Here is a 27,544-nt window from a genome sequence, read left to right as displayed (position 1 = left end):
CTAGCAAGCCGCTCCGACTGCGGAGTGTAGACCTGCCATCGCTCTGAGCTTCCCCAGAAGAATAGATCAGATGTGGGCCCAATGTGAGAGAGGGCAGGCTGGGGGAGCCTCAGGAGAGAAGCAGGGATAGAATCCTAGGCTCCTTGGGGCTGAGGAAGCAAGCAGCTATTGAGATGGAGAGTGCATGTGCCGAAATCAAGGGAACTGCAGGTGAAACATCTCCCAAAACCCCGCAAAGGCCCCTGTGAAATGTCTACTGTAAATGTCTACCAGGCCTGGGAGGCTGGAAGCCAGCTCACAACTTCACCACTCAGTGACAACACTCCTGCCCCTGACCACGTTTTCTGCCTTTCCCCATCCCAGTTCTACAAGAACCAGAGCTTCCAGGAGCAAGGAAAGAAGGCCTTCCCCTTCCACAGCTTCCCACCAGCACATGGCTTCACACTACCCTGCAGGTAAGACAACTTTAAAGCAAGTACTAACTTTTGATTTTTGACATAGCAACAGACACATTAACCACAGTTTAAAGTGGACACGGTGGGGCACCTGGGTGGCTCAGCTGGTTGAGCAACTGAGTGTCCAACTTCAGCTCAGGTCGTGAACTCGTGAGTTCGAGAGTTCGAGCCCTACACTGGGCTCACAGCTGTCAGCCTGTCAGCAGGGAGCCCTCTTCGGATCTTCTGTCCCTTTCTCTCTGCCCCTCCCCAACTTGCGCTCTCCCAAAAATAAGTAAATATTTAAAACAATAAAAATAAAAATAAAGTGACCACAGGACTTTCTGCTGGCTGAGAATACTCGGAAGAATCCTGACACTTACTACAGTTTTTATTTTTTATCCTGAACAGAGTAAGAAATCCCACCACTGAATACATTTTATAAGGATAGTGGGAGACATAAATAAAGATGCTTTCTGATTGTATTCCACATTCAGAGTATTGATTATATGTGCCTAATGTTGTTTTTTTACCTATAGATATTCTGTCAATCTACTTATTAATTCACATTTGAGACAGGAATGTGGTCATGTGACTAAGAATCCTGGAGGGCTTTAGTAAACCCTCTGTTCCACTAGCTGAAAAATAGAAAGGTAGATATCTAGAAACACAGCATCTAATAGGTAGTTTGATTATCCCCCTGTTGATAAGTATTAGACAATGTTCAGTAATTATTATAGTTGTTTTCATACTTTTCCTTTCTGAAATTATGTTTGCAGGCATCAATTTGTTTTTACATAAAGACTAATTTTGACTCAAGAAGCTCATCATAATATTCTCCCACTTCCAAAGTAAATACCAATATAAACTTTTTTTTTTCCTAAGCTAATGCTTTAAAAAGGAGTGGGGGGCACCTGGGTGGCTCAGTCAGTTAGGCATCTAACTTCAGCTTAAGTCATGATCCCACGGTTTGTGAGTTCAAGCGCTGCACTGGGCTCTGTGCTGACAGCATGGAGCCTGCTTGGGATTCTCTCTCTGCCTCTCTCTCTCTCTCTCTCTCTCACTTTCTCTCTCACTTTCTCTCTCAAAATAAACATTTAAACAATAAAAGGAAATAAAAAGGAGTGGAATAAACAATTGCTGCTCTTGGTTACAGTGTTGCTTTCTCCAGATGTCTCATACAACATTAAAAGGGCTTACTGGAAAACATCCTTTTGGCCAATTTATTGCAGGAAGCAGGGGCTCACTCAGACTAGGGTTGTTCTGTTTGTTGATAATAATGCAGCAACTCATGGAAATCTGACAACAAGAATCACAGTGGGGCCCGGCTGCAGGAAATAGTCTTGGAGAGCCGCAGAAACGGAGGCAGCACCGTTGACACGGTGCCTCAGCCTCTTTCTTTCCCCTCCTGACTCACCAGCTCCCCTCCTTCCTCACAGTATCTGCTTTCTCATCACTGCAGCTTGCCCGTGCCCATCATTTCTGCTGATCCTTGTGTTCAGCAATACAGGGGTCTGAGTCTCCAGCTTCGTTATTCTGAAATCCCAAAAGAGGGATTTTACTCGGCTTGTTATTTACTAGCAGCCACCCAAGTCGTGTCAGCTGGCTGGGACTATCGCCGAAGCCACCCTTGGATCACGTGCCCATCCTTGATCCAGTCAGCTCGGGGAGCCAAGGTGAGGTGGTGAGCAAATCAGTCACTGCCCACTCAGCAGAGACTGAAAGGATGGCTGGTAATGATCGATCACGCAGCAGGTTTGAGAGCATGTCACTCCATCATATTCAAGAGAAGTCAAGAGGAACAGTTTCTAAGTTGATTTATGTCCTACTCATGGGAGTAATGAGGACTTGAACCAGGGCAACGGGAGTTAGACAGAAAGAGGTATCAAGACGCATTTCAGAGAGAGGTTGACAAATCTTCATGACTGACTGGAGAGGTGTGGGGGAGAGAGAGCAGAAGACAGCATGAAGTCTGAGATGACCGCCAGCCGTCTTGCTGTGGCTACTGGGTAAATCCTAGCACGTACTTTTCTTTGAGACAGAGAGCATAAAAGGAAGGGAGGTTAGTTTTTGGTTGTGCTTGGTGGATGGGAAAGGTGGGACAAGGTGAATTTGCCATGCCTGTGGGATATCCAGTAAAGATTAAAGTTGGAAGTTCAAATCAGAGGTTTGGGCTGGAGGTGCAGATCCGAGAGTCCCCATAATATGGCCGGAACTGCATCCATCTAGCATGGGCAGAGAAAAGTGAGCTAGGACTAAGCCCAGGGAAATACCAAACTTGACCATATGGACAGAGGAAAAACCAGGAGAAGAAAAAGAATAAGACGAGTGGGGAAAGGTCATCTAATTTGTATTCTTTGCTGCCTTTGATTATATGATAATACCACGCTCTATTCTATGCAGTGAGGACACAGCAGCAGATGGACAGCCAAGGGTCCTACTCAGGGGCTTGCATTCTAAAGGGAGAGATAAGCAACAAAGTTATCTCATCAGTGGAGAAGAGCCATTTCTTGACAGTCAGAAAAGGGAATTTTCCCCAGACTAGGTGACAGTATCTAATGTCAAAAGAGCTAGGATGAGGAATTAAAAGAAGATGACAATGGACTTGAAAATTAGTATATCAATGCTGTGTTAGGCTGAATAACGCCCCCCCAAAGGTATCCAGGCCCTAATTCCCTAGAACCTATGAATGTTACCTTATATACAAAGGGTCTTTGCAGATGCCATTAAGTTAAGGATCTTAAGATAGGGAAGCTACCCTGGATTATGGCAGGTGGGTCCTAAATCTAACCACGAGTGTCCCTGCAAGAGGGAGACAGAGCAACTACAGAAGATGAAGTATGAGATATGACAAAAGAAGCAAGAGGCTGGGATGATACAAGAAAGGGTCATGAGCCAAGGAACGCAAGTGGCCTCCAGAAGCTAGAAAAGACAAACAGATTCTCCCCTAGAGCTTTCAGAAGGAACATGTGTTGCCAACATCTTGACTTCAGCCCGGTGAAAGTGATTTAGGGCTTCTTCTGCCCTACGGAACTAAACTATAAAAGAATAAACTTTTATTGTTCTACACCACCAAGTTTGTGGTAATTTGTTGCAGCAGCAATAAGAAACTAATACAAATGATGACTCAATCTTATTAAGAGAAATGTTGGTAGGGAAAAGGAAGAAGATATAGCCTGAAAGAAATTTGCAGTAGGATGGGAAGTGGAAGGTGCAGAAAAGGCTGTAGAGTGTCTCTTTCCGGAAGTTTTCAAACATATTTTGCTTAAAGAGGGCAATTAAGAGAGAGAGAACAAAAAGCATCAGAAGAGCTGAAGAGCTGATTAACCGATTAGCTCAATACTCGAAAATGGCAAGCCATTTGTGAAAGTACCATAACTTTTAGCTTATCTTAGAAGAGCTAAGCATTTAGGCAGTAGTTCAGGGGCTTCGAGAGTGACTCTGATACTGGAGAGTAGACCATGGCAACCCATCCCCATCCACAGATGCACATACCAGACCCAGGGCTCTTGTTCACCACAGAGACCAAAATATTTTGACACTGGGACCCAGAGTCCTGCACCGGACACAGATCTTCTATCTCTCTATTAAACAGGAATCCATGAACAGTGAGGCACAGCCAACAGACAATGGTCTCATCTAGCCGGTCTTTCATTTAGACGCTGATGTTCAGCATTTTACCTCCCCTCTCACGTTCAAAAAGAATGACCACCAAAGCCAAAGTCCTTTGGAGTTATGAAGGATAGAAGGAATAAAGCTTCAGGAGAAGGGAGAAACATTAAAATCACACAAAACATGGAGAAGAAAAGCTCATAGGAGCAGCACCAGCCAAAAGATTGGACACAATAGGAAGAATCCAGCCAAAGGCCCACACTGAGTGGCAAAGGCATCCTTTCTTCATGCCAAAATGTTATATTTGAACTATTCCTGATGGAAAGCTTTCACCCTTAGAAATAAGGTAGGGCTAATATTAATTGAAGCTTTTCTTAATAATTTGGAAACACTAAGAAAGAGAGAGGATACAAGTTAATTGTGCTACTCACAATTCAACAACACAATCCAACTCCGCTGGGAAACCCTGATAGGCTTTACTGCAGCACTGTATTGCACAGAAGACCCCCAGCAATGATCCCAAGTCGTCTTTTTTTTTTTTAAGTTTATTTATTTATTGGGGGGGGGGGGTGCAAAGATACAAGGGAGAGAGAGAATCCCAAGCAGGCTCCTCACTGTCGTCTGCATAGAGCCCAATATGGGGTGCAATCCCACAAATCGTGATATCGTGACCTGAGCCAGCTGAGAAACTCCCTTATTCCTCGGCCAGGCAAGTGAGGCAGTGTCATATGTTTTTTTGTTAGGAATGTAATGCTAAGAAGCGAAAACGGGCATCTATTCATGACCTGGTAAAAAAGAGCTGTTAGAAGTTGGGAAGGAACTGCCAGAGGAGCTAAGTTTCAGGATTTAACTCCACCTCCCCCTATGTTCTCTTTGTAAAGTCATCCCAAAGTAAGGCCAGCATCACTCTTTTAAGGTTGAAGGAGATTGAGACATTCAGAAATCAGATTGTGGGATTTATTCCCATTGTGATTGCTGACTTCTAGTATCAGCCTTTTGTTCTGCATGACAGCTCTCATCTTGCAAACTAGCAAGATTCTTAAATTTGGCAAGGATCCTGCTCTGTGAAGCATTTTCAAGTTAGAGTTTTTAGCAATGTCACATTTCTCTAAGCCCTTAATAAAGAAAAGGTTGCAAGGGCAAAAGAAGCAATGGAGTTCTCACCTACTAGCATAAAACAACTTCCCAGCTGGCAGGTGCAACATGTCCAGGGTGATCACAGTCTTTGAGTTACCAAAGGATTTTATCTTTTTCTTTAAACCTCTTTACTCTACCAAGTAACTATAATAGCTAAAACATAATTATCTATTTCCCCCTTTTGCTCGATTCATTTAAAATGGTATTTTCTAGAGACGCCTGGGTGGCTCAGTGTGTTAAGCGCCCGACTTTGCCTCAGGTCACGATCTTGTGATTCGTGAGTTTGAGCCCAGCGTTGGGCTCTGTGCTGACAGCTCAGAGCCTGGAACCCATTTTGGATTCTGTGTCTCCCGCTCTCTGCCCCTCCCCTGCTCACTCTCTGTCTCTCTCTCCCTCAAAAATAAACAAACATTAAAAAAAAAATTTTAATAAATAAAATGGTATTTTCTATTTGTATATGTGTGATTACATAAAAATGCAATTATTACATTTCTTGGTATGTTCTATAACCTATACACCAAGTGAGACCCAAGAATGCCTTCAAGAGAAATAAAGGATACTGCTGTCATTCTCCATACATTTTCCAGGAGTAGGTAAGAGTAGAACAGATAATTACAAATACGGAAGAAGAAGCATCACTTTGCCAATGGTGCAGAGAGCCTACAATTATGTGCAATTCCCTACTTAGACTTTTTCGTTATGCTGAACATTGAAACAAAGATAATGATTGGGAGGAGAAAAGGGAAAGGAGGAAACTGAAACACTGAATGTAAGGAGTTCATTTAAATGGAGATGTCGCCTCACCCTAAGGGGGCAAGCAAGAGTCTGATAATCCCGCGGGCACCCTGTTGTCATTTTTTTTTTTAAACCATGGATTTGGGATCCTTATAAATGTTCCTTATTGTTGTGAAGTCAAGAATGGTTTCTCCTGCTCACAAAACATGATCACTTTCTATTGGTATTTTTTAGTGTTCTGACTGATTTTGCCTATCTGGAAAAGATACATCTTCAACCATTGGAAATAAATCTTTTTCTTCTCTGCCAAGTCCGTAATATGATCCTTTTCTATCCCTGACAGCACCATCAGATAAGTAGACATGCCTTGCTTGGTTAGAAGTATGCTGAGATTTTTAGCAGGAGCAAGAGTATAGTTAGAGACCCAGATTAAGACAGATTCAGCACACCTTAAAATTTTTCAGTTCTGTCCTGGAGGTATCCTCTTGAGCCCCAGTTTGACTATGGGACTCATGCAGGGCTGACATCCTTCCAAATCAGGTGTCTCAGGAAATGGAGAGAGGAGGCCTTTAAGACGGGCTGCAGCAAGTGAAGTTTAGATGAGACTAGATGGGTGCAGCGTTTTGGTCTCTTGAGATTCTCAGGGTCTTCTCCAACCCCTCAAACTAAAGATGAGTTTCCGAGGCAAATCTGAAGATGAGCAAACCATAGTGCCACTCAGAGGCATCAGAAACTAAAGTCTGAGGGGCGTCTGGGAGGCTCAATTGGTTAAGCAGCCGACTCTTGATTTCAGCTCAGTCCATGATCTCATGGTTCGTAAGTTCAAGCCCCACATTGGGCTCTGTGCTCACAGTGCAGAGCCTGCTTCAGATCATGTCTTCCTCTCTCTCTGCCCCTCCTGCACTCACATTCCTTCTCTCTCTCAAAAATAAATAAATGTAAAAAAAAAAAAAAAAAAAAAGGAAACTAAAGTCTAAGATTCTGCAATAGCACAGATTTTTTTTTTTTTTCTTATTCCCTTTCATCACTTGTGAGTAAAATGTAGAACAGGAGAAGGGGAATAACAGTTACACTACCTAGAGTTGTATGGCATTTTCTATTTTTCCCCAACTTTTATTTTTTTAAACTGTTTTATTTTATTCTTTCAGCAATCTGTGATATAAATAGAGCCAGTATTATTATCTTTATTTCTGAGATGAGAACAGTGAGGCCCAGAAAGGGGAAGTGACCTCCATCAAATCATGCAGTGACTCAAAGACGGCCCAAGGAATAATACCCAGTTCTGCTCTCATTTAATCCAAAACATTTACCCTACTGGCTTTAAACGTCCCTTTCCTCCTTCGTTTTTGGTGGCGGTTCTCTTTTGAAACAATCCCTTGCCAACTGTAGAGTGAAGACGGATCCATGTTCAGAGTTGCAGAGAACTGTTGTTTAAAGGCCCCCCAAGGGGCCTGTTTCCATTGCTTACCTGCAAAGCCAATGTTTGAACCTGTGATGGAAGTCCCTTAGAGGCATCTGTTGGGATTGCTCCCACCCGAGACGGCTGTAATTAGCTCTGCTAACAACTGTGATTGAACAGGGTTTGTTGTAGTCATTGTTCACTGACAGGCACAGAAAAGAGCCACATCTCAGCAAGTGGTGTTCTAAATGGTGTTTCCTGCTTGGTTAAACTCACATACGGCACTTGTCAGGGATGCTATTCCCAAACTCGGCTAGCAGCAGGCAACGTCATTGCCAACACCTTCCAGAGCCCATGGAGAAGGCCATGACAGATTCTCAGGGAATGCACTGCCACGCAATGGGAAAGACTGTCTCTATTTGACCTTGCCCAGGATCTGGCTACCCCTCCTTCTTATGGAAAACACAGGTGTGGCCTGGCATGATTAAGGGAAAAGGCAGTCTTTGTATTCCTGATCCTAAAGACTCCCACAGTTTCAGATCTCCCCTTTGTGAACACTTGTAAGCGAAAGTTCTAATGTGTGGTACATTCGGCCCATACTTTTCTGAGACTGTGCTCTTATTAGAAGCAAAACAAAATGCTGCTTATGAACACCTGCTGGTGAGCACCAAGCCAAGAGGCAGCGTGGGCGTTGGATGAGAGGTGTTGCCCTGGCAGTAAATCTAAGTTGCTCACACCAAAGTAAGGGTTTCTAGGGAAGCTATCTGAGCGAGAGGCAAATACTTAGTCATTCAGAGTAGGCCATAAAGGAGTGCTTCTTTCCAACAAGGGAAGGTCTGATTCCAAAGAGCTTAAAAAATGGTTAGCATTTCTCTCTTCAATCCATCCTTTTATTCACAATATATATTTCTTTGTTAAGAAATTGGAGGCTCTGTAATCAAACCCTTGTTGACAAGTTGTTAAAGAGCTACAATTTATCTGCTTGGTGTTAACAATAGTTTTTGCATTATGATTCTAAGTCACTTAATAAAAGAGTACCCAGGCCCTGGTGTGGTCTAAAATACTGGAAGCTTTGGTGGCTCAGTCGGTTAAATGTCCAGCTCTTGATTTCAGTGCAGGTCATGATCTCACGGTCTTGACATTGAGCCCTGCATCCCAGCTCTGTTCTGACAGTATGGACCCTGCTTAAGATTCTCTCTCTCCCTCTCTCTGCCCTTCCCCCATGCTTGCACAGGTGTGCTTATGGGCACATGCTCTCTCTCAAAAAACAGAACAGAATAGGGGCGCCTCGGTGGCTCGGTTGGTTAAGTGTCTGACTCTTGGTTTTGGCTCAGGTCATGATCTCACAATTCATGAGTTTGAGCCCCTCTGCTGACAGCACGGAGCCTGCCTCAGATTCTATCTCTCCCTCTCTCTCTGCTCCTCCCCCTCCCACCCTGCCACCAAGTAAATAAATAAACTTAAAAAAAAAGAAAAGAAAAGAAAAGAAAAGAAAAGAAAAAATAAAATAAAATAAAATAAAATAAAATAAGTGTTGTATGTATCTTGTGTCTTCTTACCTACTCCCCAACACCACCAAGTTTTAAGATTTGACTTCTTAAGCATTTCCTATAATCGGTCTCCTTGTTTCAGTGCTCACTGCTATTGCCGCCATAGTTCAAGGATTTATCGTCTCTTACCTATGTACTGCAAAAGCCCAGTCTCCTAAATGGTCTCCCCTGCTCACTGGCCTCCCACCCCATCTCCCATCCATCTTATCATCACCTCCAATTATCCTTCCAAATCACAGGCCAAATCGGATCACTCACAAACCCATCATGGCTCTCCAATGCCCACAGAAATGAAGACCAAACGAGAGAATTCAGCATCATAGTAAAAGCCCTGCATCTAGCCTCTATATAGTGTATCATTCATGTATCCTAATTCCTACTGATTCCAGATAAATTACCCTTGCATTAAAAAACCATCATTTCGCATCTTGGAGCCTTCCATCTTACAAAATCACCCTTCTGTTTCAATTCAATTGCAGCTTCCTCCAGGAAATTTTCCACCCTTTCTTCCAACCCAAATCAATCACTGTCTCCTCCAAGCTCATAAAGCACCATAGATATGTGTATATATGGTTTATTGAGATATGACTCACATACCATACAATCCACCCATGTAAAGTGTACAATGTGATGTTTTTTAGTACAGACTTGTGCAGTCATCACAATTTTAGAACATTTTAATCACCCCAAAAAGGAATCCTGTACCCATTAAGAGTGCCTTCCCATTTGTCCTCCCCCTGCCCTACGCAATCCTAATCTACTTTCTATCTCTATAGGTTTGCCTATTCACAAAGCTTCATGTAACTGGAATCCTACAATACGTGGTTCTTTGTGACTGGCTTTTCTCATTTTACACATTTTTTCCAGAGTTCATCCATGTTTTAGCACACATCAGTACTTCATTCCATTTTATTGTTAACAGTCCGACGTATGGATACACTATGTTGTATTTATTTTTTAAATCAATGACATTTGGGTTGTTACAACATTTTAGCAATTATAATGCCTCATGTAGACTTTGACTGTCATTTAGTATGTATGGCTTAGTACTAGAGGGTTTCCGTTTGTTTGGCCTGGGTCTGTTTTATCACTTGATGATAAACTCCTATGGACAAAGAACATTATTTTCATTCCGTAATCTCATATGCCAAGTATTCAATAAATGTTTGAAAGATGGATAAATGGGCAGATATCAGAGGTTTTTACTGTCGATTATAATACAAGGTACTCCAAATAAAAATATTAGAGTGGAAGCAGTAATAACACAAGGAGAGTCCCCATAAGTTTACCCAGTAAATTATAACAAACACAGGTGGTTCTTAAATAAAGTTTAATCTTGGCGCTATTTCCTGGAACTCCATACATGGATCCTACAGTTTTTTTCATGGAAGTAGTTCCTTTGTTAATAATAGTGGCAAAGTAGGTAAACACAAGCCTGGAAGATGCTAGACTTTTTCTCCTAAATGGACTCCACGGTGTTTTCTTGTTGCTCTTGGCTTGTCTGAGTTTATTATTATCGTCTGTCTAGGACAGTGGTTCTCCACCCTGGCTGACCATCAGAATCCCCTGTGGAGCTTTACAAGACACAAATTATTTGGGTCCCGCCTCCCAGAGTATGATTCTAAGCTTGGGTAGGGATCCAGGTTCTAAAAGCTATAAAGATGCTTCCGATGCATAGCCAATTTCAAGAATTCCTATATCAAAAGTTGCCCTGAGGTTAAAAGAATTAATCATATAAAGCATGTATGAGCACTTGACTCCTAGAGAGTATTTTACTCATCCTGGGATCATGCCCATTAATACTACCTAACATTTATAAGGCACTTTTTATTTGGAAAGAGCTTTGCAGTCATTTTTTCTTAGCTAGGCTTGCATGCTGGGTGACCTTGTACAAATCACATAATCCCTTTGTGTCTTAAACTTCCTCAAATGTAAACTGTTGGCAGTAATACTGACCCACCCTCAAGGGGTATTGTGGAGACTAATGGGGGCTGAAAGGCACTCAGCAAACAAAAATGTTACATGCATGCTTATTAGACAGGTATGAAGACCTAGTCACAGTCTTTTAAAATGAAACAAATTCCAAAATAAACCCAAGCCTTTCCTGCAATCTTCGTCATCATCTCAAAGATACTTTCCCAACACCAAAGTACAGTGGTTCTCCCTTTCCAGCAAGACTAATAAAGTGACATAATCTATACTCACATAGAGCTAATCATTGCAGCAAATATGTAAAACAGCCCTGAAGTATAGTTTGTTAACCTTCTCATTTATCATTCATAATGCAATTTAGAGATTGTATCTAAAAAACACACTCTTCTGAAAAACATTCTTAGAAAAAATTCATGCGTGTTCACACAAGATTGTAAGCTGATGCTACATACTCACTGTTGATGTTAAGCCTGAAGGTGCTTTCTAGTCTGCTGGTTGTTTTTTCCATGGCTATATTTAACCTCTTCTCATCCTCCCCCACGTGGCTGAAAGAATATATGGTCAAAATGAGACTTTGAGACCTAGCTCAAGTTGGGGATCGGTGAGAACGGGAGGCAGAGGAAGAGTTTCTAACCTTGGAACCAAAGACAGGTCTTGCAAGGATGGTGACCCACAACTAAGAACTCATTTGTAATATATTTTCAGGTTCTTGGAAAAGGGAGTCAGAAAACAGCCATAGTTTTCCCTTTTTCCATTTTGCTTTGAAAAGGCCACAAAACTTTCAGGGGCCAGGTCCAATTACATATTCCAATTCATTTGCAAGTGAATAGTTTCTTTGACTCTGAATAAGAATTAGTGCCCTCATGCCCACCACAGCTGATTTGAGCTATGAATTCTAAGCAAGCATGACCTTTCTGGGGACACTCGACCTTGACTATGCTCTTTTCTCTTTGGACTTCTGAGAGATTGGTTGTATTTCCAAGGGCAGTTGTCTGCTTTGGTTAAGCTCAGAACCTGCTAACAATTAAATTCTATCAAACAAATATTTACTGAGTACTTATACCTGAGGATAATACTGTAGTGATTACTGCAGAGGCCATGAAAAGTACCTTGAGATGCTATAACTCAATGACCTTGGGTCCTTTACCCAGGACAAGACCAACAACCTCCCCACAAAGACTCCCAGGGTTTAGTCAGCTGACATGCCTGTTTCCAGACGCATCCTAAATTGGCCTTCACCAGACATCAAGATGAAATGTCATTAACTTCTCACACAGTATTTTGCTCCCTGCAATATCCCATTAGACCTTGTTCAGAATTCAGAAGCTCCTGTGAAAAGAGCCTCAGTCTTATTGGTTGGGAAAGTTATCTACTACGCATAGTTTTTGTTTTTTAAACAAGGTTAATTCTGGCATGTTTTGGCCTCAATCATCTTTGAGAGTTTCAGCATTTTTGCTGCACGTCTTGAGAAAGAACCCACGTTAGCTTCAGTTTTAATAGTTAGGAGAAATTAATGCTAATACATGCCTTCAATGGGATTCACTTAGGTATCCTGAACACTTTCTTCCATCAATATGGAAAGTCCCCAGATGTATGTATTGTGGATTTTTCCTCTGTGAAGAGATGCAAATGGTTACAATCAGTTGTATGATTTCCTCTGAGTCTTTCAAAGTTCTGTTTTCTCTGTATCTCAAGGTAAGCATCCCTGCTTTGCAGATCTAGAAGCCAAGACAACATGGATTAGTTTTATCACTTTCCTCAGTGAAACAGAGACCATCTTGTCCCAGCCCATTGCTCTCCTACAAAGCACAGGAAAAAGGTATGGCATTTTAAGAGAGGAGAGAAATCAGATACAGTTTTCTGGTCCAGTGCTTGTTTTATCTTTCACATAGAATCCTTAAGATCTTAGATGAAATTTAATGATCCTTACATGTTAACTTTACTTTCTTTCAACTTCTTTAAGAAACAAACAAACAAAACAAAAAAAAAAAACATGGAAAAACACTTAACCACTTATTTGTGGATCTCTCTATAACCCGGGTCATAAAATACAATCCGGGCAAAGCCAAACAAGGCACTAGAGGGTTGAGAGACAAGGAGAATGTTACACATTAGATTTAGGATTTTGAAATATTCCGTTTTAGTGGTTTCCTGTTTTTCTTCACATATAGGGTCAACAGTGGCCTGTCATTTGTTGCAGGTATTTAGGTATTTGCTCTAGAGGAAAACTTCTCTGACTGGTCACGGACAGGAATTTACCAAACAAAAAACAAAACGAAAAAACCCACTCTTCCATAATACCAGATCAATAAGAAGTGCCCTATTTCACAAATGTTAAAATTTTCAGTTTTAATTTTTATGTCACCTAAGTTTTCTCATCTCACCCACCCCTTGAGGGCATCTCTTTATTTCTTTATAGGAAGATTTAAATAAGCAATCGGTTTCCTTTCTAAGCATTTTTGGATTAACAATAATACTTCTCTCACTTGTATTTTAGCCCAGATGATTAAACAGTAAAAATGCTAATTAGTAGCCTGTATCTGAAGAGAAAAAGCTATTTCTTAATGGGCGAAATTCAAGCTGAGATGGAGACCTCATAGGGCACTACAATAAACGGGTTAGGTTGCATGCTAAGGGGAAAGGATTAGGGACCGAATTGACCAACTCCAGAGAGAGATTCTGGCTTAGTGGAAACACTAAGCTGAGATCCGAATATATTAAAGATACTGACAACACTAAAGTTATCAAAATGCAGACATTTGTTATCAATCGTAGAGCACAATTTGTCTTTGTCTTTCTTACTGACCTGCAGCTGACTTTAGAAATAAAATAAATTACATGCTAAGAAATTAATTTTATTTTTCTTCCATTTACTTTTCCTTTCTGGAAAGACATTGAGCCAGGGTGGAGGGCATATTATTAGATGAGCATTGTGAATACAATGTCCAGAATCTGCACCCTTCTTCCCACAAACACCTATGAGGAAGTCAAAAGTCCTACTTCCAAATTCCACATCTGTCAGTTATGAGCTCCATAATGGTGGGCAAGTCTGAATTTCCAAATGCATTAGTTTTCTCATCCACTGAAGGAGGAAAAATAATATGTATCTCGTTGGAATGCTGTGAAGGTTAGAAAAGCCAGTGTATGAGAAAACATCTGGAGACTAAGGGTATATTAGCACTCAGTGCGTGTTAGAATAATGAGGGAATGGAAGAAGTCAGAGAGGAGTCGAGCTCTCATTGCCCACAGGCTAAAATCTATATATTTAGCTGGGCATTCAGTGTGCTGGAAAATCTGCTTTCTCCTCACCAGCCCTTTTTTGACAAACGTCCTGCTGTGGTCAAACATTCTCCAATACACCTTGAATGTGCCCACCTTCCTTGCTCTGGCATTCACACCACCCTCAGCTTCTCTTTGCCAAAATTCTACCCATCTCTCAAGGGTCTCAAATCCCACTGTCTCCGGGAATGTGAGGGGACTCACCTTCTCCTCCTCTAAACCCTGGTCCTTGCTGGCTAGAGCACTCCTGGAGACACCATCCACAAAACGCTTACTGCCCCAGCAGACTCCCTGCACATCAGGGACCACGCATGCAGTACCCATCGCTATACGCCACACACTGTGGTACCTTGCCAAGGAGAGGTGCTGAATAGACCCGTGATTGAATAAATACATGATTTCTCACCCTGCCCCTGTTGTGCGCTTGGACAAAACACTTTGCCTTCAGTCTCAGTCGCCTCAGCTGTGAACAGAGGATAACAGCATGGATATACTCCCCAGGTGTGCTATGAAGAATAAACCAATGACTGAAAAGCAATTTGAAAATGTAAAATGAAATGCTATATATAAATGTTACATAATCAAAATCATTTCCCTCTGTATTATGGTTTATTTGGCTTTATATCTTGGAATCCTTTGTGGGTTTCAGAATCTCACAGATGCAAAACCATCCACATTAGCACCTAAATTCTCTTGGGTAATAAATGATTGTGTGTATTATAGCTCACGGCTACTTTTCCCTGGCATACTTACACATGAATCTGTCATAATTTGGGGCATTCATAATAACTAATGATACAATTCATTTCTTAAGGATAATCCATTCTTCTCCTTCTTTAGCCAGTTACTGTTCCCACATTGCTGCCTCAAGGGAACTAACTTTCATTAAACCCCAAATCCAGATGATGAGCACACTGTCTGGAAGCCCAAACTGAGGAGGTTATAGTCGTAGACCTGGAAGTGGTTTGGAGTTTTGAAGCACCATTTGTTTTCTGTGGCCATTTTTGTCCTGAATTCGGAAACTGTCACTCGCTTTATTGTATGTTACCAAGTGCTCAATGCAGCCTAATTGAGGTACCAGGCAAGACTGGATTAGCCCTTTCCGTAGGAAAACAGGCAATGCTAGTTGCAAATACTATTACTAAAAGAGGCTGCTGACTTTTAGTCCATAGAAGAATATAAATCTTAGAACAGTCCTTCCACATAGATAGCAACTCTGAGGAAGGAAAGACAGTAGCAACGTTAGGGGCTGATTGTGAGCATCAAGTGAGTAATTAGATGGAAAAGTATGGAACAGCACAGGACATATAGTGAGTGTCAATAAATATGAGGCATTGTTATTATCAGCAGAAGGACCAGTATGAGCCCAGCCCTGTGCTAAGAGTTACACAGAGATTCTTGCTTGAGATTCATAATAAGCTAAGCAGAAAAAACTCAACATTCTTCACCGCCACCCCAATTATCTCAGAGAAGCTAAGCACCTTGTCCGAGGTCTCAAAGTTAGGAAGCAACGGAAAGGAAATAAAACCTTCAGTCGATCATGTTTCTTCAGCCCATATTGTTTGTCCTGTTTCTCAGAACACCCTGCTGTTCTTATTTTTAACTTAGGTTAGGAGTCTGTTTTTCCTTCTTGAGTACATGACCCTCCCTTTCCAAATTCCTCAGTGTTACTCATTCTGAAGTTTTAAAATTAACGGTATTTTTTAATCTCTTCTGGTGGCATTCTGACCAATGTGTGTAGTTTTATGTACCAGGCCATCTTCCTTAGATCATTCTAGCCTTTCATCAGAGTTGTCCTCACTCGGTGGCATCCATTTTTAACAAGTTCAGTGTAGATTTTTTTCCAGGGCATGCATGAGGAAATCCCAAGTTTGGGTACAACAGAGGCTTCCCTTTCCCACACATTTCTGTTATCACATTTTTCCTTGGTTGGACCTGAGGCAATAGAACTTTGACAGGGGGTGCCTGCAATATCATTTAAACACATGAGATATCATTGTTTTGTGGGTGGTATCACCCTGGCTGCAGACCTTGTGCCAGAGCAATCTCTCTGTTACAAAAATAGCTCCTAGTTGTGGACAAACTAACACCATACTTGAGTTTGCAAAATCACCTACAAGATATCTTGTCCTCTCTAGGGGAATTAATATTTCAGAGTGCCTTATCATGAGTTATCTCTTCTTTCTGTGAAATTAATCAGAAGGATTGCTGTTTTGTAGTTGGAAAACTCAGGTTAATGGCTTGCCTGTAGTCCTAGAACGAACCTATGGCAGGGCTGGTATTAGAATCTGCTGCTTCTGATTGCATTTCTTTGCTAAGGTCTTTAGCTCAGCCCGTTCAATTTCTGAATAATTTTCAAAGTGAATACATGATGAGAGAGGTGGTGGAAACGGAAAATAGGGAAAAACACTATTCAGTTGAGCAAAGCTCCCAAAACAAAGAACAAGGACAATCAAAGAACAAGGTAATCAAAGAACAAGGACTGTGAGGACCCTTTTCCGTCATTTCCATTTATGGAATAAAAGGACAATAATCTAACGAGATTAAAATGAAGAGAAATTCCAAGTGTAGAGAGGAACTGTTCAGACCACACTGTTTTCCTATTTCAACATCATTTTGTTCTCCTTTTCAACAATCGCTACTGCTATAAATGGCATGAACTGGCAGTGCTTTTTAACCGCTGTCACAGTGTCCCCCTTAAGCAGCTAAACAGAGTGGGTCAATTCTGCCACTGCTGTTTTATGGAGAGGAAGCAGGGGTAAACAGAGGTTAAGTGACTGCCAGGAGCACTCACAGCTCAGATTAGAACCCAGGGCTCCTATCAGTCACATCCTGCTGAAATTTACAAGGCTCCAAAATGTTGTTTCAGTCAGAATGTTTCAGTCAGAGATGGGTGACAGTGCCTGAAGGGAAATTTGTTCACCATCCACAAAAGGACCAGCCCAGCTTCCATGGCCTCAACTCAGTCTTCTCATTCCCAAGCCATTCCACAAACTTCTTCATCCTTTTGAAGGAAAGGAATTGTCTTCACTGAAATAGGTTAGTACTAAGCAAGTGTCTTCTGTGTCTAGATTTCCCTGGTTTTCTGTTTATTTCATACAGATAGGACTACAATGAGTTCTTATGCAAGTAAATCTCATTTTTTTTCCCTTGTAGAATACGGGGACAGCCCAAACTCAAGAGATCACTGGGAGAACGACAGCCAAAGGATTAAGTCTGTGCCAGAGTGACAAACTGCTATCAAACACCAATTACAACAGAAGATGGTATGGAAATACGAATGTAGTCTAGAAGTGCTGTCTCTAAATGCCATCCACTCCATAAAGGAAAATAAAACCAGTTACTTGTCCAAAACCCCATGGCAATTATGTCTGTATGGAACAAAGAGATGGAAAACCCTGGAAATCAGGAAATGGAAGTCACCCATCTAGTTCTTATTTCCTAAAAAGAAACTTCCTATTTCCTTGTTTCATCATCTAACACAAATACTATAGCATGTACAGTCAACAGCCAATGTTTAGCTCCTATTACCAAGGTGATTTTTAAAATACTCACTAGCATCTGTGAAAAACCTTCACAGGGTGTTAACATGATAAACACTGTTGGCAAACTTTTCCTCTAGTTATAGACAGGAGTTGGGGGGTGGGGTGGGGTAAGGAATCCAAGGAAATATACTTTTCCCCTTATCTTCCAACCCCAACCTAGGCAGAGATCTGGTGTATATTCCATTCAGTTGGTCTACAGCTCATTCCTTGTGGGCAAAGGCCATTCTCTCAAGCCAGTCAGCAGTATGGTAAACAACTGCTTACCATGGAATGGGCTGGACTCCCTTGGCTACACCAGTCCTTTGATTCACTAAATGAGTAATTTCTGCAATCCAAATCGGTTTTTAAGGCCTACTAAGGACTGTCCAGAGCCTGATTTTCTTGCTTGACAACCTGTCTTAGGGACCTTTCCTGGCTGAGACAGGGAGCTGAATAGACACAAGTTGAAACTCAAACCAGGCCAGAGAGCCCACCTCAGAGCTGTAGCCTTCCCTGCTGGAGTGGCCATTTCAATTCCTTTCCAGCTACAGGCCTTTTGCCTTCCTTCTTGCCAATGACCCTCATCAGGAGGGTCAAGCAGCTACCGAAATAACACCTGTAATAGTCCATACTCCCTCACGCACAAGAAACTAAAACCTTCAGGACTTGTGAATCTGAGGGAGCCAATGGTCAATGATGAAGGTGTCAGGGTTGACCCTTTTCCTACTACGCGTAAGTTCATTTTACTAACACGGTTTGAGTGCCTACCTATGCCAGGTGCAGTTCCAGGCACCCATTGGCCGCTCAGCACCCAAAGCTATGGGTCTACAGCTTGCTAACGTTCTAGGCCTCAGCCTGGAAAGCAACACCCAACCCCGTTGCTTTTTGACTCTATACCTACAGCTCCGTGTATGTGTATACTTCAGCCAAGGTAAGGGCTTAAACACAGGGTGAAGGGCATCCCTGCCAACAAAAGGAGCAGAAGTGACCGGGCCGGCCAGGAAGGGCAGAGCCCACAGAGCCTACTCAGAGGGGCTACTGAGCTGCGACCGACCAGAAAGCTCAGGATCCTCCGGTGCCCGCCGCTAGGGAGGTCTCTGAGCTTGGTCCAGGAACATCCGAAGGAGCAGGGGACGACAGCGTGCATTGTGGGCACTTGTGGCTCGCTTGGAGGCGTTCCTGCTCGCGAGGACTGGGCGGCCCTGGCCCTCTGGCGGACCCAAGGAACAACAGCAGCAGGAGCCATGCTACGAGGTCCCCCGACAGAGCAGCCCGACCCTAGGTTGGGTATCGAGGCCTCCGGCGCCGTCTAGCGTCCGAGCCTCCCTTTAGCCCCCGGGCTCTGCCCAAGCGCCTTAGGCACTTTGGGCCGGGAAGGGGGCCTAGGCGCCAGTAGGCTTCCCTCTTGCTGCTGCTGTTGGTATGAAAGCACGGCTGAGGAGGGGACGTGTAATGAACTTTCCAGGAGGCCCGCAGAGTCGGAGTTTTGTTTTGAAGATAACCACCAAACCGCAACCAGAACCTTTTCCAGGGAGCCCGGAGCTCCCAGTTCCGGGCCCGGGCCTCCAAAGGTGACTGGGTGAGGCGGCCCGGGACTCACCCTCTTTGGGTCTCGGTTTCCTCGCTGGGGCTCCTTTGGGGACGCCAAGTTGGGCGCCTCCCGCGGACACCAGGTGTGGGCGTTGTCAATCCGGAGTCGGTCCGCGCTGCGGCTGGGCTTCTCGCTTCACAGCGCGCCGACACGCTGCGGCTCTTGGGGCTCTGGACGGCCCCAGACCTCTCTAAGGCAGGGGCCTCCCGGGGCCGCCACTTCCCTCCCGAGGCACCCGGGTCGCGGGGCAGCTACCCCGACAGCACCAGCCCGCAGCCCAGGCACCCCACCGCAGCCAACTTCCCCGCCGCCAGCGCGTCTCAGAGCCAGCCCTCAGCCGCAGGCGATTGGACGGCGGCGCGGGGCGGAGCCGGGCGCTCGGCACTGCCCGCGGCCGCCCGGATTCCCGGAGTCGCCGCAATTGGCTGTGGGCTCCGCCAGTCACGCGCGGAAGGCGCCCCGCCCCGCCGGGCTGGCCCAGGGCTGGCTCCGCCCCGCCCGCCGCGCGGCCCCGCCTCCCTCCAGAGCCGGGTAGCCTCAGCTCCGCGGTCCGCCTCATTCGCTAAGCTGGTCCACGAATTGTCAACGCGTTCGGGCGGCTGCTGAGCCGGGGCGCCCGCCGGGCTTGTCGTGCTCCCTCGGAGGTGCCTTCCCGAACCAGTGTGCCGGGTCCGCTAGGGCCAGAACGGTCGCCGGTTCGGGGCAACTTGGGATTCAGGACCCTCTGCAGGGGCGTCGGTTTGTGATCGGGACTCGGCGAGGAGGGTGAGTGGCCGCGCGCAAGGCGAGCGAGGGCTCCTCTTGGCGCTGTTCGGCGAGCGGGGGGACTGGACGGGTCCTGGCGGGCGTCGGTGCGTCGGTCCTAGCTTGGCGGCTGTGGGGAGGTCAGGGCCAGGCGGGATTTACTCCTTGCTAGTATCCCCACTCCCGAACTTGTTTCGGAGAGTCGCAACTCGGTCCGGGACGCGGCTCTGCGTTCTCACGAACTTGGCATGTTGTAATTGCCATCATTAGGTGGGGCCTGGGGACGCGTCCCTTGGCCCTCTGCGGCGACGACACGCGCGCTGGGGGCGGCCTCGGTGCCCTGTCGTGTACGGACAACAGTTCCTAGATGGCTTGCGGACGGGTTTCTGAAAAATTAACCAGCGCCAGAGGCGGTGCGGCGCGACAGTGTCCTATCCGTAGCCTGAACCAGGGACCATCGTGTTCGGGGTGGGTCTTGAGCGGTCAGAGAACTTAAGCGACCATCTAGGTTCTGTAACAGGGGCTTCAGTGCTTTGCAATTACTGAAAGGAATTGACAGCATGGATATTAAACTTTGGTAAAGTAATTACTTTCTATTAGCACTTGTATCCGCGTCCCTCAAGAGGTGCTCGGACCTCCACATCACCTGCAAGGTGTGTCGGAAAGACTTCGTTAGGACCAGGCGGGGAGCTGCTGTCTGTCCCAGTGCAGGGAGCCTGGGAGAATCCAAGACGAAACCGTGAAAGGGACCACCAGGCTGGTCGGTTGTGTGTGTTTTAAGCGATGAAGTTGTGACAGGAACTGACAACAGAGGATTCAAGGTTAAATTTGACACTTCGTTTGTGACCCAGTCTGGGATATTTTTTCTCTGTTTTAATGATAAGGGTTAAAAGCAGCTGGTTTTTCTGAGGGCAGGTGCATACATGTCCTTTATATTATGTGTGGACCAAATAGAATTAAATGTAATATTTTCTTGTCATTCTTATTTGATGTGAATGAGAGCTTCCGGAGTGTACTAGAGACTTGGAAGCACAATTTGGGGGAAAAATTGTCTTTGAAAATATACCAAAACGTTGAGATATATAACTGTTCATGCTTGAATATGCATATGTAGATGTGCGTGTGTGTGTAAAATCGATGGGTGAATGAGATAGAAATATATGGAGGGGGAAACAGCCTTGAACTTGCCCTGGGTGGAGGGATGGACCCTCTGATCTATGGAGTGTATGATCAGTGTGTGTGTGTGCGTGTGTGTGTGTGTGTGTGTGTGTGTGTGTGTGTGTGTGCATGTCTGAATCTGCGTGGGTCTGTCTGGGTCAGTGTATGTCCATGAACTTTACGAGCATTTAGTTCAATACCACTCGGTGCAGATTCCGAGTTCCTGTTTTACAGCCCAGCAGCCGCCAGCCGGCCCATCTGTTAAAACATAATATGTACGCTTAAGTCACTTCATTTGGATCACTAGGGTGGAGTGTGGGTAGGGGGCAACCCTTAGTAGGAACAACATGCTACAAACAAAGACTGCCTCTCAAGTTCTATTTTCATTCTGTATTCAGCCTGAACTTGTGATTTTGGTGAGGGAGAAAAGGAGTGTTTGACTCTTCGGGAATGGCAAACTACATTTTGTGAAATAATTACAGTCGTGGTTTGGGGAAAGAGAGTTTATAAGAGGAAAAAAAAATTCCTGTAGAAAAGAAATGTGTTTGTCACATTACCATGCAACACTGGTTTACTGCTTTGCAGTGGCATGTATATCAGGAACTGTTTTCTTTTGCTTCTTAAGAGAATGCATTAAAACTGAATTGTTTTGCACCAAAAAAAAAAAAAAATCCTTAATAGACGTAAACAGAGCTTTATTGCAGAGGCTATTTAATCTACCAGAGTTAAGACTGGCTTAGTAATTCTAATGAAACATGTTTTTAGGAATTTATAACCTGGATATAAATTCATATTCAGCCTAATCACTGGTTGCAGTGGTTCACAATTTATAGTTTAAGAAATAATAAAAAACCTTTATCACAAAAATTCTGATGACTAAAAGGGTATGGGAGGAGTAAAACAGCTTAATAAGTTCCTGCAGCTAAGTGACTGATACTTAAAAAAACTATAAATTTCCTTAATAACGTAATTACTTTTGGTGACAAAATAAAGGCACAGTTTTGAGAAGGCTAATTGATATTTTTGCCAATAATTTTATGCTCATAATTACATTTTAAGAATGGTGTTTATTATTAATGTGGGCAGAATAAACTGGCATGGTTCTTAAGAACTCATCACAAGAAGTATTGTTTTTATTTTTATGGTACTTAAAACATTTTGCAGAAAATATACATATCTCTAATCTGTGAGTGTCTTTTAAGTTTCTCATGCACTACAAAGACAAAATAATTCTCCTGCCTTGATATGGATCATCTGAATCAACTTAGAAATTCAGTTTGTGGGCTGAACTCTGTTCTCTAAGATTTGATTCAGGAGTCTGGGGTGGGGTTCAGTTATCTGTATTTTGACCAAGCACCCCCTCTCCTCGAGTGATTCTGACATCAGGGATCCCCTCACCGTATTTTAAGAAACACTGGCGTGGTATTTATGATATAACAGAATGACCCTAGTCTGTGAGGTCATTTAACAAGTAATTGTTCTGATATTTCCAGGTGGCATTTACCAGCCTTGTGAAATTTATAGGCAACACTCTAATACTCTGTCCTCAACAATGGCACCTTTTGTCCTGTATTCAGGAGTGTTTAGAATCCTCAGCTATCTCTCTTCTAGGTTAGCCCCAATTCTAAGGAAGTCTCTCTGGAGAAGCAAGGTAATTTAAGATCCCTCCAGTCTTAGTTCCTCCAGTCTATATTCAAAGTCAAGTGGGTTCCTGGGGTGCTCCAAGGGGACTTTGCCAGTCATAACTCACATTGTTGGACATTTCTCCCTGGAAGGTAAAAGAATCCCGGTCCTTGGGAGCCACCTTTGATTCTAAAGCCAATCGGCACTTGGGGATTAGAACCTCAGTAGGACTAGGACAGACTGACACAAGATCAAGGATCTCCTTAGGAAGCTGTAGCTGATCTGCCTCTTGCTCAAGGGAGAGTCCGGGTCACCTATCCAGAGGCCCAAACATTCTCGTTTTCTGAAACTCAGAAGTATTTCAAGCTGTCCAATTAATTGGATAGATTTTTTTCAGCATCATAGAGTGATGGGTTGAAAACTGATTGCTAATAACTTCTCTTCTCAAATCAGTGTGAATTTGGACTTATTAATTATTGCCAATTCCCTTTTTATGTACAGTTTGATACACATTAAGAGTCTATTCTTGGGGCATCTGGGGTGCTCAGTCGGTTGGGCGTCTGACTTCGGCTCAGGTCATGTTCTCACGGTTCGTGGTTCGAGCCCCGCATCGGGCTCTGTGCTGACAGCTCAGAGCCTGGAGCCTGCTTCCGATTCTGGGTCTCCCTCTCTCTGGCCCTTCCCCACTCATGCTCTGTCTCACTCTCATCTCAAAAATAAATAAACATTTAAAAGAAATTTTTTTTAAATAAAAAAAAAGGTCATTCTCCCATTTCAGATTGGCACAATTCTCAATTTAAAACTTCTAGGGGCGCCTGGGTGGCGCAGTCGGTTAAGCGTCCGACTTCAGCCAGGTCACGATCTCGCGGTCCGTGAGTTCGAGCCCCGCGTCAGGCTCTGGGCTGATGGCTCGGAGCCTGGAGCCTGTTTCCGATTCTGTGTCTCCCTCTCTCTCTGCCCCTCCCCCGTTCATGCTCTGTCTCTCTCTGTCCCAAAAATAAATAAAAACGTTGAAAAAAAAAATTTAAAACTTCTATATAAGGGTGTTTTTTTTTTAATGTTTATTTATTTTTTTTTTTGAGAGAGAGAGACAGACAGAGCGTGAGTGGGGGAGGGGCAGAGAGAGAGGGAGACCCAGAATCAGAAGCAGGCTCCAAAGCTCTGAGCTGTCAGCACAGAGCCCAATGTGGGGCTAGGAACTCACAAACTGCGAGATCATGACCTGAGCCGAAGTCAGACGCTCAACAGACTGAGCCACCCAGGCGCCCCTAAAACTTCTAGATAAGGTTTTAAAGAGAATGGATCTATCAGAGGTTGTTGCCCTTCCCTCGTTCTACCGTCCGTGTACTTAGGAAAACCTACTGACTTGTCAGAGTTCAGAAGTGCCTGGGATATTTACTGGCCTGATGACAAAAGGACATGGATAGGCTGGGACACTGAACTTGGATTGTTCCAGGCCACTGGATCATTACTGGGACTTTCACAGAGCAATTCCCATTTAAAGGAGCACTTGGCAGAAATGTTTATAGGTCACTTATCTTAACAATCCTTTGAGTACGATGATTCTTTTCCAGATGAGCAAACAGCAGCCACAAAAGGCTGGTAATATTTAGATCCTGTCTTTCCCATTCAAAGATAACACCAATAACTGAGAAATTGGCCTTGCATTTGAATTATTTTTTCTTTAGCATCCTGGTAATATGACAGGATTATGCTTAGTCATTCATATCGCCTATAATTTTTTTTACCTCTTTCTTCAAATTTTTTTGTATAGTGAATGTGACCTTGGGACAGTTTTCTTTATAAAGTTAACCACCATATGTGATACTTGGTTCAATGACCCTAACCTTAACCAGCCAGGCTTGACCCAGAATGGCAAATAATTTGCTAAAGGTCACAGAGCACGATGGCAGCAAAGCCTATACGTAGAATTCTTTGGACTCATATTTTAGACGTTTCCATTTGCTTATGAGTCCTATTATGCTGCTAGTAATGTTTTTATGCTGGCAGAATAGAATTGTTTATATTTCATTTGCCCAGCTTCTGCATGATGAATGGGACCCAGCACATTTTAAAAGCCTAAGTTATAATCCCAGCCTGATTGTACAATGGGATTTATGCCTACTTCAAAAAACTATGGTAGAATGCTACTTTTCTTGAAACTGGGCCATAGGTCACTGCAAGCTTCTAAGCAACAATTCTTTTTTTTTTTTTTTTGGCCATGGCATACTTTTGGCAAAAGGAATTTGGCGACTTCTTTTCTCGTTTTTTCACCCTTCTTTCCCCACCCCTATTCCCATGGCAAAATCTACCTATAAAGTATTTACTTTTCAAGTCAATCTGCCCTTTTAACATCTCCTAATACTTGAATTGTAGCCATTTTGACTCTTTTTCCCCCAACATACCCTTACCAAGTTCTTACCTTTACTTTAGATTTTTGGTCCTAGACACGTCCTCATACAGAATACTGATGGAGCTATGTAAGTTTTACTCTAGCTTTCGCTTTGTGGATTTAACTACAACAATGGTAAGAGAAAAGGAAGAGAAGAGTAATGTCAAAGTCATGTTGTAAGTATCATGTTAGATATTACCAGCTTATTGTTTCCACGGGAAATTTAAGATCGAGATAATTGAAGTGACAGATGCGTTCATCTGTGGCCTTGCAGACACTCTTCTAATAGAAGATGAGAAATATAACTGAAGACAACATCCTAGGTTACAGAAGAAAAACAAATGTTAAGTTCTCAGAAACGAACAGACAAAATGTGAAGGGTAGGGGTGGGATGGGATGGGGAGGGTGCTGGGAAAGAAGAAGCCCCAGGAACATGCTAGACAGAGTGGTGAGAAATTTATAGAGGTGCTGATGGTTTGGGGTTTCTTGGGGGCATTGATTCTGTTTTATATTGTCTTCACAACCCGCTCGCCCTGCTTGCTTTAAATAATTTATTATAGCAGCAGGCCTTCCTCTGTTAGTTTCCTTTTTTATAACTTTTTCCTTCTCATCTCTGGGTCTAATCAGAGGCATATATAATAGCATGGCTGCTCTAGAGTACTTAGGAAAATCCGTGATCAATATTGCTACATTATAAACCCATGGCTGTTGTGTTCTATTTTGCAATGTTTTCTTCCTTGTTATGTTAACTGCGTATCTGTGTTTTAAACAATATTTTATTCATCTTTGCACAATGAGACTATGGGCTTAGTCTTCTTGGCTGGAAGTATCTTTGGAGTAATCCATCATCAGAACACCATTGATCTAATGATGTATTTATTGCTCACTATTGCAGCACTGGCAAAAACCCAGTATGATTCTAAAAATTTGATTAAAAAGAAATCAAGCTTTTGCAAGGCGTAGCCATCCAATTATGTTAGCAGCTGCCAAGTGTAGTTTATGCTAAAATATACACACATATTTCAAGTGAGCAAAACGTGATCTTTTCAAAAGCTTTTAAAACTTTTTGCTATGAGACAAGTAGACCAAGAAGATGTCTCCTAATTAGAAAAACTGTAAGTGTACTCCCCATCTCAGCCAAAGTTAAGGTCTAGTATTTTTTTTTTTTTTTGGATTATATCCCTAGACTCGAAAATGGACAGGTTTATCTTTTTCATCGACATAATAAAAACAGTGGGGATAAGAACGAACTCCCAGCCCTTGAACGATTTTCCAGGTAATCATTACAAATCGGAATGAACTGAAATTAATTAACAAACAGTGACTGAGTACCTATCATGGGTGGCACCTCCTTTCTACTTAACTAACTCCACCTTGCAGTTCAAGCATTAGAGCCTTTGGGAAGCTTCTCCGTGTTCCTCTTTGGGCTGGTTGTATGCTGTCAGCAGGACCTTTCCCTCTTGTAGCCGCACTCCCTCCAGGTCAGCAGCCCCTGGAGGGCAGGGCCTCTCACCTTCCAGTTTCTCAAGAAAGGGTGCTTAAGAAATAGTTGCCAGGTATGCTAGAGGGCCACAGAGAATTACAGGTGAACACTTGCAAGCCCTCTGAAGGATGTACACGCGTATACTCACCGCCAGTGTATTTATTTAATGTTTATTTTTGAGAGACAAAGACAGAGCACGAGTAGGAGAGGGACAGAGAGAGAAGGAAACACAGAATCCAAAGCAGCTCCAGCCTGAGCTGTCAGCACAGAGCCCGACACGGGGCTCGAACTCCCAAGCCGTGAGATCATGACCTGAGCCGAAGTCGGACGCTTAACTGACTGGGCCACCCAGGCACCTCTCACAACCAGTTTAATTTTTTTTTTTTTCAACGTTTATTTACTTTTGGGACAGAGAGAGACAGAGCATGAACGGGGGAGGGTCAGAGAGAGAGGGAGACACAGAATCGGAAACAGGCTCCAGGCTCTGAGCCATCAGCCCAGAGCCCGACGCGGGGCTCGAACTCACAGACCGCGAGATCGTGACCTGGCTGAAGTCGGATGCTTAACCGACTGCGCCACCCAGGCGCCCCAACAACCAGTTTAAATGGCAGTGATAATTGAATCCCAGTGCCAGAGTTCCGGCGTTGGCCCCAATCTCAATGCTTCATGTAGCTGCCATCCATTCCTGCTCTTTCGTCTTTATATCCCCTCCTCTTCATTCCTGGCTTTTCCTCCTCTTGTCACTGCCTCCCTGTTGTGACTTGTTCAGAAATGCCCCCATCTCCACCCTCCTTCCACTAGTCTGGGCCACGGCCCCTGGTACCTTTTGTGTTCTCACACTCCTTGTGTCCTATCTTGAGCAAGCAGCTAACTCACGGGCCCCACTTGGAGACTTGGGGCAGCCTGACCACGCACATCTTTTCAAGTCTCAGACGGCTTGGTCCCTCTTGC

General features: G+C 43.7%; 2 protein-coding genes and 1 long non-coding RNA gene across 16 annotated transcripts in view; 2 read left to right on the top strand and 1 right to left on the bottom strand.

Annotated features, from left to right (window-relative positions):
* LOC125162014 (uncharacterized) overlaps window positions 1–19,518 on the bottom strand; it is a 184,841-nt gene extending 165,323 nt beyond the window's left edge. For 9 of the 12 annotated variants that reach the window (XR_007150868.1, XR_007150867.1, XR_007150874.1 and 6 more), the window contains exon 1: window positions 11,256–11,346. The gene's annotated coding sequence lies outside the window, so the exon portion shown is untranslated. Of the gene's footprint in view, window positions 1–11,251; window positions 11,347–12,326; window positions 12,413–19,202 lie in introns of those variants that run through there. The other 3 variants (XR_007150864.1, XM_047852557.1, XM_047852532.1) reach the window with 3 other exon arrangements.
* LOC125162067 (uncharacterized) lies at window positions 333–17,409 on the top strand. Of its 2 annotated transcripts, none has more exons than XR_007150883.1 (3): window positions 333–455; window positions 16,948–17,117; window positions 17,235–17,409. It is a non-coding gene; the product is annotated as an uncharacterized LOC125162067 (long non-coding RNA). The 2 variants fall into 2 exon arrangements; XR_007150884.1 differs by lacking the exon at window positions 333–455 and adding an exon at window positions 12,552–12,618.
* A 215-nt stretch (window positions 19,519–19,733) lies between the features above and the next one.
* The window catches only part of MARCHF3 (membrane associated ring-CH-type finger 3), a 150,428-nt gene continuing 142,617 nt past the window's right edge, over window positions 19,734–27,544 (top strand). For both annotated transcript variants that reach the window (XM_047867001.1, XM_047867011.1), the window contains exon 1: window positions 19,734–19,958. The gene's annotated coding sequence lies outside the window, so the exon portion shown is untranslated. The remainder of the gene's footprint in view (window positions 19,959–27,544) is intronic.

The sequence above is a fragment of the Prionailurus viverrinus genome, chromosome A1 (genome assembly GCF_022837055.1).
Source record: "Prionailurus viverrinus isolate Anna chromosome A1, UM_Priviv_1.0, whole genome shotgun sequence".
NCBI lineage: Eukaryota > Metazoa > Chordata > Mammalia > Carnivora > Felidae > Prionailurus > Prionailurus viverrinus.
Note: the sequence above shows the minus strand (reverse complement) of the source record. Positions and strands in the feature narration are given on the sequence as shown.